At 50.1% G+C, this 20,683-nt stretch overlaps 1 long non-coding RNA gene across 1 annotated transcript in view; it reads right to left on the minus strand.

Moving 5' to 3' along the window:
- Positions 1–6,984, minus strand: part of LOC136792562 (uncharacterized) — a 24,937-nt gene extending 17,953 nt beyond the window's left edge. The window contains exons 1-2 of the long non-coding RNA XR_010836514.1: positions 6,935–6,984; positions 3,086–3,161 (exon numbers count right to left, since the gene is read on the minus strand). This is a non-coding gene — a long non-coding RNA (uncharacterized lncRNA). The remainder of the gene's footprint in view (positions 1–3,085; positions 3,162–6,934) is intronic.
- Between the last annotated feature and the right edge of the window lie 13,699 nt (positions 6,985–20,683).

Consider the following 20,683-nt stretch of genomic DNA (forward strand, 5'->3'; position numbering starts at 1 on the left):
CATATCTCTCATAAACACAGATGCAAAGATCCTCAAAAAATCAGCAAATTGAATCCAACAATGTATAGGAAATTATACAGCATGACCAAGTGAGATTTATTCTAGGTATGGAAATCTGGTTCACCATTCAAAAATCAGTTATTATAATCCCTCACATCGATAGGCTGAAGGAGAAAAATCATACGATCATATCAAGAGATGCAGAAAAAGCACTTGACAAAATTTAACACCCATTAATGATAAAAACTCAGCGGCCTAGGAATAATAGGGAACATTCTCAAACATTGATAAAGGGCATTTACAATAATCCTACATTACTTAGTGGTGAGAAATTGGATGCTTTCCTCATAAGATTAGGAAATGCAAATATGTCCTCTCTCACCACTCCTATTCAGCATCATACTGGACAGCCTAGCTAATGCAGTAAGTAAAAGAAAGGTATACAGATTGGCAAGAAAGAAATAAAACTGTCTGTGCACAGATGACATGATTATCTATTTATAAAATCATAAAGACTTGACCAAAACAAACTAGAACTAATAAATGATTATAGCAAGGGTCACAGGATATAAAATTAATATGTAAAAATTGATTGCTTTCCTATATGCCAGCAATGAACAGTTGGAATTTGAAATTAGAAACACAATAACATTTACATTAGCACCAAAAGTGATTAAATACTTAGGCATAAATCTAACAAAATATGTACAGGGTCTACATGAGGAAAGTTATAAAACTCTGATGAAAGAAATAAATAAATGGAGAGATAGTCCCTGTACATGGATAAAAAGATTCAATAGTTTTAAGGTATAAGTTCTCCCCAGTTCAATCTATACATTCAATACAATCTGAATAAAAACCCCAGTAAATTTTTTTGTTGACATTGACAAACTGATTCTAAGTATATATGAAAAGGCAGAAGATCCAGAACGGCCAGCACAATACTAAAGAAAAGTCAGAGGATTGACACCACCTGACTTTGAAGCCTTATTATAAAGCCACAGTAATCAAGACAGTGTGGTATTGGTGAAGGAACAGACAGACTGATCAATGGAACAGAATAAATAGCCCAGAAATAGACCCACACAAATATAGTCAACTGATCGTTGACAAAGGAGCAAAGCAAAAATTCAATAAGGGAAAGGATAGTCTTTTTAACAAATGGTGCTAGAATAATTTGACATCCATAGGCAAAAAAAAGTGAAGCTAGACGTAGCCTTTAAATTTACTATAGAAGTAAATTCAAAATGGATCTTAGACCTAAATGTAAAATGCAACACTATAAAACTTATAGAAGATAAATTAGAGCAAATCCAAGTGACCTTGGGTTTGATGATGAACTTTAAATTCAGCACCAAAAGCACGATCCATAGAAGAAAAATTGATTACACTGGACTTCATTAAAAGTAAAAACTTCTGCTCTGTGTTAGAATGTTAACAGATTGAAGAGGTAAGTCACAGATTGGGAGAAGATATTTGCAAAACACATATCTGATAAAGGACTGGTATCCAAAGTATACAAAGGACATTTTAAACTCAACAGTAAGAAAACAAACAACCCAATTCAAAAACGGGCAAAAGATCTGAACAGATACCTCACCAAAGAAAATGTACAGGTGGAAAATAAGCATGTGAAAAAATGCTCAACATCATATGTCATTAGGGGATTGCAAATTAAAATGAGATATCACTCCATACCTTTTGGAATGGCTAAAATCCACAAAACTGACAATACCAAATGCTGAAAAGGATACAGACCAAAAAGAATGCTTATTCATTGCTGATGCAAATGCAAAACAGTACAGCCACTCTGGAAGATGATTAGCAGTTTCTTACAAAACTAACATATTCTTACCATATGATCCAGCAATTGTGCTCCTAGGTATTACCCAACTGAATTGAAAACATGTCTACACAAAAAACTGCACATGCATGTTTAGAGCAGCTTTATTCATAATCTCCAAAAACTGGAAGCAACCAAAATGTCCTTCCGTTGGTGAAAGGATAAACAAACTTTAGTAACAAACCTCGGTAACCATTCCTTTTGAGGAACTACCTATATTACTACATTGGTTCTCCTGGAATTCGAGGGAATGTGAATGTGAAAGACCTTGTGGCATAGCAAGCACTCGGCCTTTTTCTCTGCTCTGGAAGGATCCTACCCACGCAGAGAAAGCAGCAACAACTGCCAGGTCCTACAGGGAAAGGGAGAAGCCCGGCCACCACCTGCTGCATCTGCTCTTGCCCCTGTGGCCACCTTGCTTCCATGAGATTTGTACCCTTGGCTAAATCCTTTTGATATTAGGGTGTGCATTTGAGTGTGTGCTCTCTTCCAGGCAGCCTGGTGTCCCCAGGGCCATCAGATTAAAAGTGGAAAAAATAAAATAAAATAAAAATAAAAGTGGAAAGAGAGCAGACATTCAGAGCAGGGAATGAGGCTGCCTCTTAACCAACTTCCCCTGCAGCACACACAGCCTGCAAGAAAGGAGATGGCCGAGTGACAGGATTGAAAGAGGAGGTCATTTGGGGCCCCAGCCCAGGGCTGTGGGGCCTCTGCAACAGCTGGACACTGGGAGGACATTTCTGTACAGGCTGGGAAAGAGGTGGCCATAGTGGCGACCATGATGCAACTCCAGTGGCAGGGGTCACTGGCAGTTGGGGGCATCCAGGGCACTGGAGATCAGCCCCTTCACGTGAGGGGGGCATTACAGCACATTAAAGGCCTACTGATAGCTAGGCAGCTGGAGCAGGACGGGTAACAGCGAGCGAGGCTGCACCAGCGTGTTCGACTCCTAGAGAGGTGTCCAGGGTTGGAGCAGGCATGCATTTGTCACTTGCTTCTGCCCCTAGGCCCAACCTCTCCATCACCCAGGCTGAGTAAAGTAGGGGAGGGATAACCCATCCCATTGGAAGCACATAGAGGGTGTGACTTCTTAAAGACACACAGCTTGTTATAACAAGTTAGGCCTGGGACTCAAGAGGCGATGGCTCCCTGTTCTGGGCTCCCTCCCTCCTTCCCTCATTCACCCGTCTCTGGGGATGCCCAACGGTTAAAGCTTGTGTTGATCATCAAAATGACACTTACCAGGGAACGAGCACAGTGGAGGGCCAAGGGTGGGCCAAGGGAGGCTGCGCAGTGCAGGCAATGAGCGGGGTGTTATCTGTAGAGAGTTTAGAAGCAATAATGAAACCACTGAAAGTCGACTGCTTTGTATTATCACTCTGCACTGGCAATTCTAACCGAAGTCAGTGATTACATTTCTCCTCCTGGTAAAAACCTTTTGTTAGTCTAGGTTCTAAACAGTCACTGTAGTTACTGTTAAGTTTTTTTGTTTTTTTTAGGTACGCGGGCCTCTCACTGCTGTGGCCTCTCCCGTTGCGGAGCACAGGCTCCGGACGCGCAGGCTCAGCGGCCATGGCTCACGGGCCCAGCCGCTCCGCGGCATGTGGGATCTTCTCAGACCGGGGCACGAACCCGTGTCCCCGGCATCGGCAGGCAGACTCTCAACCACTGCGCCATCAGGGAAGCCCACTGTTAAGTTTTAATCATAGGCTATTAGCACATCTTAAAACTACTTTTCCTGTAATAAACACTGTGTTCTGCATGGAAGCTAATGCAGAGAACTTCATCATACACTTGGCTCCCAACACACCCAGATTCAACTCCAGGCATTCGTTTCAAGTTCGGTAACATTTTGTAATGGTTAAACTCAACTCCAGACGCAGCTGGTGCACCCTCCGGTGTTCTGCACAGCTCTGCACCTGAACAGCAAGTGAATAAGCAGTGACAGCGCTGTGACCGTGAGGGGCAGAAACGGAGCCCGACTGACCTCACGCCATCGCTCCACGTGCAGATCATACTCCAAACTTCTCGGATTCACTTTTTTGGAAGCATTTCTTATTGCGTTGTTTTTTGTATTAAAAACAAAACACATTAATATGACTTACCTTTTTTTGTACTATAATACTGTATTTGTTGATTTAGTTCATTATTTTTCACCGCCACAATTATAGAAATGTGAAGTCTAATGAAAGAACATTTTCACCCTGAATTTCTTTTCTGTACCTTATTCTTATTATTTATTTTATTTTGTGATTATTAATGACAATAACTATACTGCATACAGGAGTGGGTAGTGAGAAAACAGCTGATCATGAAGGCTAATTCCTAGTCAGGCAGTGCTCAGCCCTGACCTCACCCGAAACTTCACGTCGACCCCATGAGATGGGCTTTTGTAGCCCATTTTACAGGTGAGGAAACTGAGGTTCAGAGAGCGGGGGAAAGAACCCAGGACTACACAGTTAATAAGTGGCAGGAAGAGGATTCAAATCCAAGCCTGGCCTGACTCCAGAGGCCGTGTCTGAAATGCCAGCAAGTATGGAGACCCTGCCAGAGAAATGCACAGGGACATGGACTGGGGTGGTCAGGGAGGGCTTCTTGGAGGATGTGGTGCCAGGAGGGTCTATGGGGAGCAGTGAAGCATGAGGACCATGTGAGGAGTCAGAGAACAGGGGTTCCAGCCTGAACCCAGGTCACTCCGTGGCCACATGGCCTTGGACAAGTCCCTGGGCCTTGGTGTTTCCTCTCTGAAGTTCTCAAAGGCCCAGGATTCACGAATCAGGCTGAGACAGTGGTCTGGGCAGTGAGCTTGGCTGGTGAGCGAGTATGATCTTTCCCTGCCCCATCTAAGAACTGGACCCACAAGCCCTCCCTGGCCCACCCCACCCCAAACCTCTGGGGTTAGGAGCCCCGATCCTGGCTGGAAGTCCAGATGGCATTAGTTACAAACATAAGGCTGGGTACTGGACAGGCCTGGCTTTGAGTCCCAGATCCACCACCTTCTTCTCAGATGAGTGACCTTGGACTTGACACTTCTTGTCCCTGTTCTTAGTGTCCTAAACCTTAAAGTAGATCATATTGATCTCAAAGAGCAGCTGTGAGAATGAAACAAAATAGTAATACCTGATATTTATTGGGCAATTCTGATATGCCAAAACTGCTCTAAGAGTTTTACATTGATTCTTCTCATTAAATCCTCCCAATGACCCTGTGAAACTATTATTCTCATTTACAGATGTGGCAGTTGCAGAACAGAGTGATGTTACTTGTCCAAGGTCCCACCTCGTTCTGCTTAGCTCAGTGCCTGCAGCAAATGTCTCATAGTTATGATTGTAACTACAGTAGTTCTGACACGTGGGCCCCCCCCCCACATTTCACTGGTTCTGGAATGAGGATGTGTCCCACAACTGATGTCCAAGGAACGTGCCAGCCAGCAGGCAGAGGGGGCGTTTGGGGTCCTCACTGTCTGCTTCCAGTTGCTCGGGTGGCTGAGATCCAAGCCTGATGGGATTTTACCAGATTGGATCCTTAATTATCACTTAAAGTGACTTCTAAAGTGATGCCACATGGAAATAAAAGGTTACTGAGTGTTCAAAAGGCTATCATCAGCCAGGCAAAATAAAAATTGCTGAATTCATCCAAAGAAGGTGAAGAACTTTGATCAAGTCACCAAAGAGGATGTGATGTGCAATTTTAGAAATAAAAACATACTGCTGTCCATTTTTAATGGGCACACCTAATATGCTTCTTTTTTCACCAAGAAGTTATTAAATACTGTAGATATATTTTCTTAAAAAAAAAATCTTACAATTGATGGTGTCATAGAATCAAGTAAACCCCAAAATGGTCATGATTCTTTAGGTTGTAAGCACCAGAAAACCCACTTCAAACTGGCTTAAGTGAAAAAGGTATTTTACTGGCTCTTGGACAAGGAAAACCTAAGGGTAGGCAGTAGGCTTCAGGCACAGCCGGACCGGTGGGGTCAGGCTACAGTGCCAAGCCCTGACGCCCCAGTCCCCAGCTCTACCTACTCTGCAAAGGCTCCATTCCCAGCAGAGGCAACTCCAGCCGCCAGCCCTCCCAGGTTTGATGCTTCCATTGTTCTCAACATTTGGGACAAGTCCTAAGCCCGACTGCTGGTGACTGGAACAGGGCTGCATGACTACCCCCTGGACAGTTCACCGGCACCTCAGGGAAAGGAACTCGGGTGTCGGCCTGGCCTGGTCACTCTCTCGTCCCCTTGTAGTCAGGGGTAGACTCAACTCCACCCACTGCACGAGGCTGAGGTGGGAGGAGGAAGGATTCCCTCGAAGAAAATTGGGGGTTGATACCATAAGAAGGGAAAGTGGGTGCTGGGTGATCCCCAAATTACAGCCATCTTTGGAAGATAGTAATTGGTGATGAAGGTTCAGAGAGGTGACTTGTACCAGATCAGATCATACACCTGGGCAGCTCAGGTGGCCCCAGAAAGGGAAAGTGCTGTTTTCAGACCACCTGTCAGAGTGGGAAGAGTCCTTGGAGGTCCCTGGTGTGGTAGGGATGGGAAGCTAGAGGCCCAGAGAGGGAGGACGACTGGGCCAAGGCCCTAGAGCAGCCCCCGGCAGGGATAAAACCAGAACACAGATCTCAGGTATCCCGGTTCCCCATTCAGTGCTCCCAGCTGACCTTGTGAGGGCAAGAAGGCTTCAGGAGGGGGGCCTCCAGCTGGTTCATCATTTTTGGAGGAGAAGCCCCATCAGCCTCTTTGGGAAAAGGGCTTTCTCCCAGCAGATGTAGTGGAGTGGCTTTAACAACCCCCCACCTCATCCCTGCTGCACCTGGGCATCCTAGTCTGTCTCAGTTGGGAGTTGAGTAAGAGGTGCCCTAGATTCTCACGTGCCTTCCCAGTCGTTGGCGGTGCCAATTTGACGCCTTAATCTTGTATAAAATGCAAGCCCCAGGCCAGCACCTCTACCTGCTCCAGCTACCCAGGCCTTCTGGTGATTCCGGAGCCACCACCGCTGGCCAGGCTGGGTCTTCCCGTGTCTCCCGCGGCTCTGAGAAGGGCCAGTCTTCACCCAACCGGATCCTAAGAAACCTGCAGTGTTTCCTCACCTTGTGTTCAAAGCTGGGAACCGGGCAAGCACGAACCCACCAGCCTGCTGTCTCCGGAAATTCTCTGTGGGAGGAGCTTGGGTGCAGCAGTCTAATTGGGGTGGGAAGGAGGCCGGCCTTAAAGTTTCATTTGCGTAATAAACACGTCATTTTATCTAGATGGTGCGTCTTTTTAGGTGGTGGAGGTGCTTCTGATGGAGATTAGGAGGTTCTTAAGCACCCACGAGCCCACCCCTGGGTGCCACCAATTTAAGTTAGAGGAACCAAACCTAACTCAACGATAGGGCACCAGTGGTGGAAATCCAGGCGCCTCAAATGGTGGGAAAGACGTAGGGGGTGGGGGCTGGGTGCATGGACAACATCTCCCCAGCATGTTAGGACTTTAAACAAGGATAACTGAGGACTATATTTATGACATAGAAAGCTGTTAATGCTTTACGTGAAAAAAGGAAATTTACGAGAAAATGTGGGGGTGGGGTGGGGTAGGATGTATAGAGTTTATGGTGGTTAAGAGCATAGGATTTGAAGCCACCTGACTAGGTTCAAATCTCGCTTTCACCTCTTACTTACCTTGGGCAGTTTATTTAAACTCTCTGTGCCTCAATTTCTTCATCTGTAAAATGGGGCTAAATAGGGATAAGGTGCGGATTCCTCTAAAGCGTTGAAGGCAGGTCCTGGCATACAGTGAGGGCTCAAAAGATGTTAGTCATTAATCTCATTAGTCTCCTGCACAGGGACCTCGTTCCCACAGACTTTGTGGTCGCCAAGCCCCAGCCGGCCCCACCCCTGCTCCGGAAACCAGCAGCCCCGCTACAGCCGCGGTCCATTGTTCCCCCCTTCCTGCTCAGCCCTGCTCTGGGAACCCGGCGGAGCAGCTCCAGCCCAGGCTGGGGGCGCATCCGGGCTGAAGGGCCCGCCCCCGCGCCCCGCCCAGTGTGGCGCTCCGCCACGCCCCTCCCGCCTTGAGCGCCGTGGGTTGGAGCACTGGACTGCGAGTGCCGAGGCCTCGGTCCTACTCACCCGAGTTTCCTCTCTGGAAAAATCGAAAACAGCGGCGGTGCTCAACTCACAGGGTCACCTGAGGGTTCAATGAGATCACATGTGCAGGAAGCCGAGCCCCACGCCTGGTTTCCCACCCTGAGTATGGCTGTCCTCGCAGGTACTGTCTCTCTGGGGACGGCTCGCCAGGGTGCCAGGGGGACCGGTTCAGTCCTAGTGTCTGGGCCTGAGTGGAGTTCTTAGATCACGCTGCCTCTCCTCATCCCACCCGCTCCACCTCTCCCCCAGCACAGGCCAAAAGTGGTTGAAAGGGCTGGGCAGCTTTCCCAGGCTGGCAGCCGGAAGAGATAGGACCTGGAGTCCCTGCATCCTGGCTCTGCTATGGAATTGCTGTGTGACCTTAGGCAAGGCCTTCCCCTCTCTGTGCTCCAGTTTCTATCCTCCAATGGCTGTAGAACCCTGGCTGTACCACTGGCTGGCTGGGTTACTGTGGGAAAGCTGAGCCCTCCAGGACTCAGTTTGTCCTATCTGCCACATGGCCTGCACACCTAGATTAACGGGATAACTCCAGATCTTGGGAAGTTTCTTTCTTGTCTTTCTGTCACCCCGTCCCCCATTTCTCTGCTCAGAGGAGGAGCTGTGCCACCACACTGGGGCTGGCCATTTGAGGTTTCTGGAAGTGTACCTACAAGCCTTATCGGCATGTCTCTCTGTGCTGGGCAGGACCAGGATCCGCATTTTGATATGCTTTCTCTCCATCCTCTGCCCAGGAAGCAGAGCAGGCCTCCATGTCCACCGGTTGGCTTTGATGTGACATGGACAACACAGAGCAGCATGTTGAGTGACCGCTGTGCAGGAGTGAGCCTCCTGTCATCAGAGGAAGTTTGCTCAAAGCCTGAGGAGTGGGAAGGAACTGGGGCTTACATCACATCTCACCATCAAAACCTCACCGTATTCTGAGAGTAGCCTCCTGCTGCCTTCCTGCACCCAGAGGACTTCCCTGGCGGTTATGTACACGCCACCCTCTGTCATCACGCTGCCTTCCCTCTCCTGCTCCCCTCTTTTTGCTCCCCTATCTTGTGGACTGCTGCAGGAGCCCACAAATCTTCTCTTCCTGTTATACAGAACAATTGATCTGTTCCCAGTTTCGATAGGAGCAGTTGTGGGGGCTTGGATTGCCCCCATAATCTCCATCAACTCCCCCCAAACCATCCCATATAAACAAGGTCACCCCCAAAGAAATCTTAGGAATATTTTGTGCTTTTTAAGCACAGTTTTTAAAATAAGCCCCTTCCAACCTGCCTCCCCCAAGCTCCAGTTCGCCAAGCTCCTGCTCTCAAATTTTCCCACAAGAGTTCATCAAAGGGCTCAGAGGGCAGAGGGTCTTCCACTGAAAAGTTATTTCCTTCTGTGGAAGGCTGCTGGGAGTATAAAGGCACATTTCCCCATGTTACTCATGTATTTTAATTAATCTTCACTAAAATCTGCGGGTTGGGAAATACTATTCCAGTTTTGCAGAAGAGGAACCTGGCTCCTGGGTGGATTGGATGGCCTGTCTGGCATGATACCCCAGGCTCTGGGGTGTCAGATGTCTTTCTTCTCTTCAGCCCCCTGACGCCAGGTGGTGCCCGCTGGGCTCCGGGTAGCACCAACGCACCCCCAAGACACAGCTGCTTCCTCTACCCCTGTGCAGGTGACCATGGCTGCATGGCAGACACCCAGGCAGACGCCTAGGTGGTCCTTAGTGTCATTCTCCATATTATTTCCCAGGCTCTGCCCTCCAGGCATGTGAGTAGATGGCACTTCCTGCCCCCTTGTAATCGAGTGGGGTCATATGTCCAGCCCTGGCCGATGAGGTGTGAATAGAAGTGACTTGTGTCACGTCACTGGAGCATTCAGTTGCCAGGTGGAGACCCTCTTCCTCCGCTGTGGCTTCGGACAGCCTTTGAGGTGGTGGCTGCTCCATCGCCTGGGCCCTGGGGGGAGCCCTGCCAGCCCTCTGTAGACGTGCAGGTGCCTGGGAAATAGCTTCATGTTGGGAGCCGTTAAGACTTGGGTTATTTGTTATTATTGCAGTACGACCTCGCCTACCTTTACTAGTACAGATCTCTGGAAAGGAAAACCAAGATGGAGCTGAGAAATTGCGTAGAGGACGTTCTGTCTCTGGAGACCTGTTTCATATTCTTTGGTTTTTTTCTTTTTTTTTTTTTTTGCGGTACGTGGACCTCTCACTGTTGTGGCCTCCCCCGTTGCAGAGCACAGACTCTGGACGCGCAGGCTCAGCGGCCATGGCTCACGGGCTCAGCCGCTCCGCGGCATGTGGGATCTTCCCGGACCGGGGCACGAACCCATGTCCCCTGCATCGGCAGGCGGACTCTCAACCACTGCGCCACCAGGGAAGCCCATGTTTTGTATTCTTTTATGAGATGGCCCATCAGCTGCGGCCACGGAGGAGACAGAGGAGAGGCTCAGGAAAACAAGGGTTCTTCTACACACAGGTCCTAGAGACAGGAGGCATGCATACCACATTTGGAAAAAGCCAGGGTGGTCAGGAGGGGCAGGGGAGAATACTTAGGCCACAGCCTTTATTGGGGTTTCCATGGGAAAGACAAGACAGGGCAAGGTGAACATTTTGGGCTAGACTGGTCTGAATAATTATAGTGGGCTCTGGTCTGTAGGGGTCTTTAGCTGCTGGGCCCCTGGCCCTGGAGTGTTTAAGGCAGAGGAGCATGGCCTCCTGGGGTGCACGGCCTGATAGAGGTCTGGCTCAGCATGTGTGATGCCAAAAGCCCAGGCTGGATACCTGTGGTGTCTCGACCCAGCAGGGACCAGGTGACGCTGAGTTGGCCCTTTGTTGGATCTTAGCACATCTTGACATGAGTGATTGAGATTGCTTATTGCCTACCCAGTACCCACGCTTCCATTGTCCTTTGTAACAGAGCCCCAATATTATCTGGCAATATGTCCAGCCTCGCATGCCACTGCGTGGCCACGGAGATTAGATTCTTGCCGCCTAAGTAGGTTGAAGTCCACCTGGTCTTCTTGGTGGGCTTCCTACAGGAGCTGACTCAGCTGGAGGTCCTTCTGCCGCCTCCTTCCTGCTACTAGAAACATAGCTGTCGAGGCTGCAGCCCCAGCAGCTGTCTTGGGTGGTGCAGGTGGTAGACGGTGAGTGTGAAAATTGTGAAGACTGGGAAGATGTTTCAATATCTAATGAAGGCATCATAAAATCTCCTATAAAAATTGTCCAGGAAGATGGGCCACAATTCCCATGTGGCTTTGTACCCAGCTAGCAAAGCCCTGTTGTATCAAGTAAGTCACAGAAGGGGCTGGAAGAGATATCTCTGGGTGGGCTGAAGGCACTGGGGACATTTCTCCAGCCCTGGAGGAGGGTAGTTCTTTGGCAGAGCAACTCAAACAACTGGAGAAGCAGGGCTTTGAACGTACATTCTAGGGCTCTCTTTGCCTTCCTTCTCCTGCCCAAGTTGCACCAGAGCCCCAGTACTCCCACCTCACAGCCTCCCCCAGAAGCTGGCTCTCCGCCAGGCAAAGGTAGTGGGGAGGGGTGTTCCCAGCTGGCTCTCCAAGCCACCTTCAGAAGAGCAGCTGGGTCTACCCAGGAAATGGGGCAGAGAGTTAGTGAGAGAAGGCCGGTGCGGGGAGACCCCAGACCTACAATGACTGCTTCCTGATCTAGACAAATCCCTCCCCCCAACTTAGGTTCGCCATCTATAAAATGGGATAATAGTATTCACCCTGCCTCCCTCCCAGGGATGCTGAGGGGTCAGCCTGCTGAGCTAGGAGGCACGCAGGAGGCGGGTGAAAGGCAGGTGTGCAGTCTGGAGGGGTGGGGGGCTGGTCCCAGTCACAGGAAGCAGAAAGCAATGACATATGTCCTGGTGGTCCCCAGCCCTGGCTCAGGTGTCTGATGGACCTCGATAGCGTGACCTGTCACTCACGCATCTTATGATCCTGGACCTGAGCTTTCTCATCTGTAAACTGGGCATTATTTCTGTAGCTAAAGATTGAAGCTAACAGATGTGAACCACTTGGCACAGTGCCTGGTGCATGGCAGCCCTCAGCAACTGGTGGGTCTTTGACCACCCATTCTTGGTCTCAGTGGACATCTGCATTCTTACTGGATGCCCTGTTTTCAAGCTGCCTTCCCACGTCTGGTGAATGCCCCACCTAATGACACTTCCAACAGAGCAGCCTCAGTTTACCAGCATGCTTTGTATAAGGGCTGAGCACAGGACCCAGACTCCCCCAGTCACGCCCCCCAGCACAAAGCTTTGAGGGAATCCATGGCCAGGGAGGCAGGGGCACACAGACCCACTTCGGCAGTGCCTACATCCAGTGTCTGGAGTCACCAGGGACAGAGGTTCTGCAGGGACTGGCCAAGGTCTGGGTGTCAGCGGGACAGGCTGCCATGTCAGTGCCTCGTGGTGGGGGGCTGAGGGGTGATCTGGCCGTGAGACCTCCAGGCTGGGCTCTCTGAGTCTTTCAGAGGTTATGGGGTCCCCAGTAACCTTTAATAAGTTCCCTTCCTGCTTAAGTAACCCACAGCCGGTTTCTGTTGGGGGGTGATCACAAGCCCCAGCTGACTGCCCTCCTCAGGCCGAAATGCTGACACTTTTCCTACCCCAAGTTGCCTGTGTATATTTAGATGCGCCTCCTGTGCCTCTGGCCAAGAAGCTTGGCTGTAGCAACCAGCTTTCACCAGCAAATTACAAAGTTAGACCCCGGCCGCCCAGACTAATGAGGGTACTCGGGCACAGCCACATTTATGGGAGAGCAGCATTTGCGAGGGGAAAGCGGACAGATTCTGGGTTCAAATCCCAGTTCCACGGCTTACCACATGTGATCGTGGGCCCACAGCATACCTCCCTGAGCCTCAGTTTCTTTATCTGTCACAACACCCCAATGGTCATTTTTTGTATGTTTTAGGGGTTTAAAGGAGGTAAGGGATGGAAAGCCCCTTGCCTCATGCTTAGCTCACTGTAGGCATTGGATCTGAGAAGAAACTGGGTCAGGAAGGAGCAAGACGTTCGTTCTCACGTTATAGTTCACATCTCAATCACCTGGAAAGGTAAGTCAAATGCAGAGCCGGATACAGCAAGCCTGGCTGTGCCCCTGGGATCTGTATTTTTAGCAAGTGTTCCCTGCCCAGAGGTCTTTGTTGCAGGTGGCTGGGGTCAGTGCACTTGGAGAAATACAGGATCCAAGGGCAAGGACAGAGGAGGGGAGGGCGCAGATAGCTGGGCCACCACAGCAGTGGGGCCTCTGAGGACCTTAGCCTCCCTCTTGCTGGAAGCTTCTACAGTGACCATCTCAGGGAGGATCCAACCTGGATTTATGTTCCAGAAAGGCTGCAAGTAATTTCTGTTTGTTTGATCTTTGAGCACATTTAGAACAGTAATGGATACATTTTTCTCACTTGGATAATGCAAAAATCCAATAATGTGCATATTATAATAGTTCAAATTTAGCTGGCTCTTCCCATGAGCCCCACAGTACTTTGTCCGTGCTAATAAATACAAAGTGAAATCATTCTCCCCATCTCACAGGTAAGGAAACTGAGGCCCAGAGAGGTAAAGGGACCTGCCCAAGGTCACATGGCCTAAGTGTAGGGAGTTAAGCCCAGGCAGGCTGGGATTCCACAGCCATACAATATGCCGTGGCCCCTTTAGGATATCACTTTGGGGTACTGTAAGGGCATTATAGGTTGTGGTCTCTAGCAGGTTCCTTTGCTTCCAAGCAAGGGGCTGGGGTCCTGGGTGGGACTAAGTCCGGTGAAGTGTGAAGGGGTCAGCCCCCTGCTGGGCCTCTGACTCACCAGGGCCCTTGGCCACCACCTGGGAAATCCATCACTCAGCTGCGTGGGGATGGGAAAGTCTCCCGGAGCCCCAGTGGCTCCATTCAGTTCACAGCCAAGGCCTGTTCACACACTCAGGCTGTGTGACCTTGGGCTAGGTGCTCCACTCTCTGAATCTGGGGGCTGCTGGGAACAATGTGAGACCGGGTTCTACCCCATGCCCAGCAGCGTGCCCAGCATGCAGACAGAGCACTTCCTGTTATCATTCAGTGGTACTGATGCAGCTGTGGTGATATAACCAGGGTTTTCTACACCATCCCGATTCCATGCAGAGGGTAGAAGTGCACAGCTGGTGCTGCTCTCTGCCCAGCAGCCATTCCCCCTTTTTCCCCAAAAAGCACCCCCATTTTCACTCGAACCAATGACTTTTGTTTCTGTAACTTGTAGCTGGATTCATTCCAAGAGGAAGTTGGAAACTTACATTTATTGAGTGCCAGCTATGTCCTAGGCACTGCGCATGATTCATTTAATCCTCAGGACAAGCCTGTAAAGCAGGTACCAACACTCCATTTGTAGATGTGGAAACCGAAGCTCAGAGGGGTTTAGTAACTTGTGCAATGTCACAGATCTGGGACACAGATCTATCAGCCCCAGCCCAGCCCGTATTTTAAATGAGTTAGCCATTACATTTATAACTGTGATTGACTTTTCTAGGAGGGGCATTCATTCACTCAATAGATACTTACTGAGAGCCTCCTATGTGCCAGGCATGATGCTAGGCCCTATGGATCAGAACCCCACAGACAAGTCCCTGCCCTCAGGGAGTGCCCATTCCAGATGGCACAGAGGTTTCATCTCACAGGCCAAATCCAGGTGGCACTAGCTACCTGCGACATTACTGTGAGAGAATTCTGAGCCACGTCTGGGCTCAGCAGGAAGGGGTAAAGTGGCTGATTACTCAGATCTGTGAAGGGTGCTGTTAGAGAGTTTCCAAGTATGTGGTCCATATTGGATACCCATGGTTTAGACTTTTGAAGATTGTTCATACAAATGTATAACAAAGCAGAAACATATCCTGGTCAGAGCACAGGTTCCAGTTTTCATTTTGAAAATAGCCACTGTAGATCTAATAACTAGGCCATACGCTCAAGGAACTTAGGGTCTAATTTGTAGCCTGAGACAGATGAACAATACAAGATGATTACTGTGAAAGAACAGAAGGGAACAGCACAGTCTGATCCAGAGCTCAGGGGCGGGACAGGCCACGTGGATGGGGGTGACAGGGAGACTTCCTGGAAGGCGAGCTCAGTGGATTTGGCTAGGTGGAATGGGGGGAGGGGGAAGGCCTTCAGGGGGAAGGAGCAGCACAGGCAAAGGTATGGAAGTGTGAGGTGCGAGTGGAGAGGACTGTGGCTTGGCTGGGGTAGAAGCACTGGGGGAACAAGGCTGAAATGGTAATGATGGCGATGGACCGTGAGTCTCAATGTCAGGCCCGGGAATTTCGTCCTGACCCTCACCACCCCTCCTTCCCCCTTCAGTAGGGAGCCGCTGAAGACCTCGAGCAAGGGCATGCCAACAAAAAGTACTTCTTGTTGGCTGGAACAGGGGAGGAGTCAGAGATGAAGGTGGCTGTAACACCAGGGCACGGAGTGAGTGCCCCTGCGCGTAGGTGGAGGTGAGGGGACGTGGGTTCTAGTCCCAGATCTGTGCCAATGTGCCGTGCGACCGCGGGCAAGTTCCATACCCTTCTGGAAAAGGCCCCTTTTAGACCTTGGCTGAGTGAACTGAGGTACGTATGGGGCCGGGGGGGGTCATTTGGTTCAGTTAGGGTCTCTATTTTCTACTTTTCTTTGGTCTTGAAGACCTGACCTAAGGTGGGTCCATCACTCATGGTTTACCACATGCTTCAGGACCATATGGCTCAGCCCTTGGGTGTGTCCACACCTCAGCTTCAAGTGCATTTGTCTCACAGAAGAGAAAACGGAACCTTGGAGGCACTCTGCAGCTGCGTTACTCGAGAGAGGGACTTTGCCTCTCACCTGCTTCACAGGGATGGCAGGAGCCACTGAGATAATGAGTGTGAAGCACCTGGGGCAGGATCTCTACTCCGCAGGCCATGAGGGCTCCATTATTGGCCACTGCCTTTCTTGCTATTGTTCCTGTTTCTTGCTCTTGTCTCCAGTGAGAGCCTCTTGGCTGTAAGCCCCTGAGGCTGGCAGTGTCTCCTGCATGGGCTGAACAGCAGCTGGGCCCCGGTGGGGATCTGACGCCCAGGGCTAGTGCCCCTCTGCCCAGGATCGTTATGGGGACTGTGACGTGGGCCCGCCTGGCCGGCCGAGCAGCCCCAACGCTCACCCCACCCTGGGCGGCTGCCCTGTGTCATTCCTCCTGGGACCACCCAGCACAGGGGGTGCGGCCCTCCCCAGGAACCAGGTATGACAGGCACCTCTATACAACCAAACCTACCAGGACCTCAGCTAAATTCCTCTCCCTTTTCTGTTTAATTTTATATGATTATTTGGGGGGACAGTCAAAACAAGTTAAATTTTTTCAAAATTTAAAAGGCACCAAAAAGTACACGATTCAAAAATCCCCTCCTACCTCAGCACACAGCCCCCTAGTTCTTCTTCCTGGAGACAACCCATCTAAATTCCTTTTTAAAACTATTAACCTTAATTGGATCTTCCCGATTACAAAAATCATAAACATTCAAAGCAAAAACTAATTTCAAAAGAAAACAAAACCAAACCCCACCACCTTGAAACAAAGAAGTACAGACCAAAACCCCACCCACAGTCCCACCATCCGGATTTCCAGCATTCTAGGATATGCCCTCCCAGACTGTTTTCAGTGCATATTCACTTTTCAAAAAATGAAGACAAAACACAAGATGGTTATCACAATATTGATTTTTCAATATCTTGCCGGAACATTTCCTCATGGCTTCCTCCTTAAATGACGTTGACAGCTTTGTGATCTTCCACAGATGCTGCCTTATTTAACTGACCCTAGTGATGGGCGTTTGGGGGTTTCTAGATTTCCCTATTATAAGAAACACGGTGATGGGCCCTGAGACCTCACTGCCTACTTGTTTATTTTCTTGTAACAAATTCCTAGAAGAGGAAATGCTGGGTCACAAGGTACGGCCATTTTTTAAGACCCATCAAACTGCCCTCAATGAGTTCAGCAGGACTGGTTGTCCAATCCAAATCCGATCTCCTCAAAGCCAAGAAGTCTTGATTCATAACCCTCTCAACAGGAGCTGTGAGCCCCTAACCCCACCTCCACATCCAGACTAAAGCCAAAGCCCTCCTCTGAACCTGGTGACTTGGAGGCAGGCCGACTCAGCTGCAGGTCCTTACCTGGGCCCATCACAGTCCTGGGTGAGTCAGCTGACCAGGGAGCAGGAACCCAGCTGGGACAAGGGCCACCACCTTCCAGGGAGGGGACCAGACTCCTGTCAGCAGTGGCTAGAGAAGGACGAGCAGCAGTACCTGGCCTGCAGGTAAGAGCAGGGCAAGGGGCCCCTGGAGGTGGGGACAGAGATAAGGGAGACCTGCTCTCACCTGTCTTCTTCCCTCCCCGTCTCGACCCTTCAGGGACTTCCAGGCCTTCTTCTCTCAAGGTGCTTTTCTCTGGCAATGAAATGTGAACTGGGGTTTCCTCTTCTAAGCCCAGCCCTGGGCCAGGTTCGAGGGCTGGGTGATATTTATCCAGACATCACTAGGGCTCCAGGCTCCTCCTCACTGCCTGGGTCACTTCTCATGGAGATGGGACCCACACCTTGCTCCTTGAAATGGGCCCCTGGAAAGCCAAAGAGCAACTCCCACAAGGAACTGAGTGCAGGCCTCAGTTTCTGTCACTTACTTCTCTGCCTGAAGCTGTTTCGATTAACAAGCTCCCTACCACAGCAAGGAGAACCTGCTGGGGGAACTGGGCCGGTGGCCTGATCTTCAGGTCAGGTTTCCTCCTTTGGGGACTCCCATGCAGTCAGGGGAACTGAATGAGGTAATGGATATAAGGGGCTGGAACATGCCCTCCACACAGCCAGCCTCAGAAAATGGTGCTTAAGATGGTGCTGCTGTGTTCTGGGCCAGCACTGCACTGGCTGCTGTACATACGGTAGCCCCAATTACTAACAACTGCACCACCATCACTTCTCGCCTGGGCTCCCTGTCCAGCCGTGCCCCCTAATCTATCCTCCAAATGAAAGTCAGACCATGCCACTCTGCGGCTCAGAATTCTCCAGGGGCTCCTGTCTCATCAGAGTAAATGCCAAGCCCTCAGCATGACCCACAGGCCCTACAGGATCTAGTCCCTCTTGCTACCTCTCCAATCTCCTCTCCTACTACTTCCCCTATGAACAACTGACTTCAGTCTCACTGGTCAGATGTTCCCTAAACAGAAGGCAGTGGCTTGCCCTCAGCCTCAATGCTTCTCCCTCCCCACTTAGGCTTTTACTCAAAAGCCACCTGTCACACCCCCCCACCCCCCCGCAGCGAGGCTCTTCCGGACCTCCAGGCTCTACCCTCTACTCTGCTTTATCTTTCTCCCCATCACTTCCCACCACGTAACATGGCATAAGCACTTATTTAATCCAGCTAGAAAGTGACACTCAAGGACAGATTTTTCTTTTGTTCCCTGCCTTATTACTGGTACTTAGAACAGTACTGGGACTTAGGTGTCCGGTAAATGTACTGAATGAACAATAGTTAACGATTATTGCATGCCCTTTATGTACTAGTGCTTTCTATACATATCTCTCTCTTTTTTTTTTTTTTTTGCGGTATGCGGGTCTCTCACCGTGGTGGCCTCTCCCGTTGCAGAGCACAGGCTCCGGACGCGCAGGCTCAGCGGCCATGGCTCATGGGCCCAGCCGCTCCGCGGCATGTGGGATCTTCCCGGACCGTGGCATGAACCCGTGTCCCCTGCATCGGCAGGTGGACTCTCAACCACTGTACCACCAGGGAAGCCCCCATATCTCTTTTATTTAAGAATCTTTTAATTAATCTCCACGGTAACTCTGTGATGCAAGTATTGTTACCCATATTACAAAGGAATAAATGACATGCCAAAGGGACTTGTCCATGCTTGCTCTCCCAAGTCAGAGGCAGCAGTCTGAACCCATCCTGCCTGCCTCCAAGGTCCTTGGCTCCCGCTCTGCCTCTCCTGGGCGTGGGTTCAGGAGTGTCTGCACTCCTTGAAGAAGTCTGCAGCTTTTCTCCAGTAGGTAGTACAGCCTGAGAGAAGGAGGGGAGTATATGCTGGTGGCTTAGCAACAGCCTCTTCCTTTCCAACTCACCACATCCCTGGGCTAATTTGGCCTTCCAGGAGCTATTCCTCTGACACTCTAACCCACGCTTCCCTCCCGCACACTGTCTTCTGAAGAAGGATGGATGAGTTGTCCACAGGAACAAGTGGGCGTCCCTTAGTTTCAGCTCTTTGGAACAAAGTGTTCCAAAGGAGTGTTCTCATTCCAAAGTCCAAAGATGGGGGCTGGCGACCCCTTTTCAGCCCTGCTGGTCTCTGAGGACCTGATTGCTGCTTTGTTGTGGGAGTTGTTATTGCTCAGAATATTACAAAGTACAGCAGCTCAGGGATGGAAATCCTGGAAAATGCAGTGGGAGAGGAAAATTTCTCTGGGTGAGATAGGGTAGATGGGTTAGATGGGTTCCTTTCTTTTCAGAGGAGCCAGTTAATTTCAGGAAGTCATCAGCACCGAACTGAGCAAACTCTTCCATTGTCAGACTGCAGGAGCCAGCCTTTCAATCTACCTCATCAGGGCACTGTTTTTTACTCCCCTTCTAGGCCAGGGTTTTTCTTCAAAGGACTTTTTGGGGCTTTCTCTTCCCCTTGGGTCTGCTTTTCTACTTCTTTAAGGAACAGTAACTGGATGCCTGCTGTGTAGCAGGCAGTGGGCACAGCACTGGGGCTTCAGAAATGAGCCACATTCCTGACCAAAGAGGGAGACAGGCAAACAAATACAGCGCAGTGGAAATCCAACCCAGGCAATGCAGAAGACCTTGCTCACAGTGGGTGCTTAATAAACAGTAGTGGAATGAATGATGAATAGGTGAATATGAGATTCTGTGGTCTAGAGAAGGGAGGCTTGCCTAACTCTGTGTTTGATTTGGGGGATTTGGGGGGAAAAGAAGAGGAGTTCACAAGATGAACAAGGTGGTGGTGGCTGGGGGGAGGTGTGAATGGCATTCAAGACAGAGGAAACAGCACCTGTAAAAGCACAGAGGCATGAACTAGCAGGGTGAGTTTTAGGATCAGCAAGCAGTCTGGAATTAATGAAATGCAGGGTGAGTGCGCAAGAGTGAGGAGGTCACCAGGAGTCAGTGGAGAAGGTACCAGGAGTCACGTCAGAGATTGGAATATCAAGTTGAAGTCCCGTATTTTCTCCTGAGGGCAAGAGCTGGGTATGGCTGGAGAGCAGGAGCTCTCTCTGGGTAACTCCCAGATTTCTGGCCCAGACCATGAGGTGCATTTGGTGGTGTCACTGTAGAAGGGCAGCAAAGCTGGGGAAAAATGAATTCAATTTGAGTAAACTGCAGGAGGTAGTAAAGATCTGGAAGGCAGCTGGACTCTTGGGCCTGGGCCTCCCTATCCCTGGAGTAACATACTCCACTCTCACCCTGCTGAGCCTCCATCCTTCACGGTCCACTCGGCGTCTCCTACCTTCCTCCAGGCCTTCCCCGTTGCCCTAGACTTTTATCCTGCACCCCGCAAACCCAACTGCCTGAATCTCTAAAACTGTGCAGTGGGTCCAATGTTACTGTGGAAGGTGATCTGCCTGGCCAAGCCCAAGACCTCTACCCTGGGGGCAGGCACTCAGTCATTCTTGGGTAGGATCCCAGAGTAAATCTTCGTGGAGTGGGGCGGGGCACGTGCAGTTCAGCACTAGGACTGGAAGTCAGGGCCGGGCAAGT

This window comes from Kogia breviceps, chromosome 14, assembly GCF_026419965.1.
Source record: "Kogia breviceps isolate mKogBre1 chromosome 14, mKogBre1 haplotype 1, whole genome shotgun sequence".
NCBI classification, from domain to species: Eukaryota; Metazoa; Chordata; class Mammalia; order Artiodactyla; family Physeteridae; genus Kogia; species Kogia breviceps.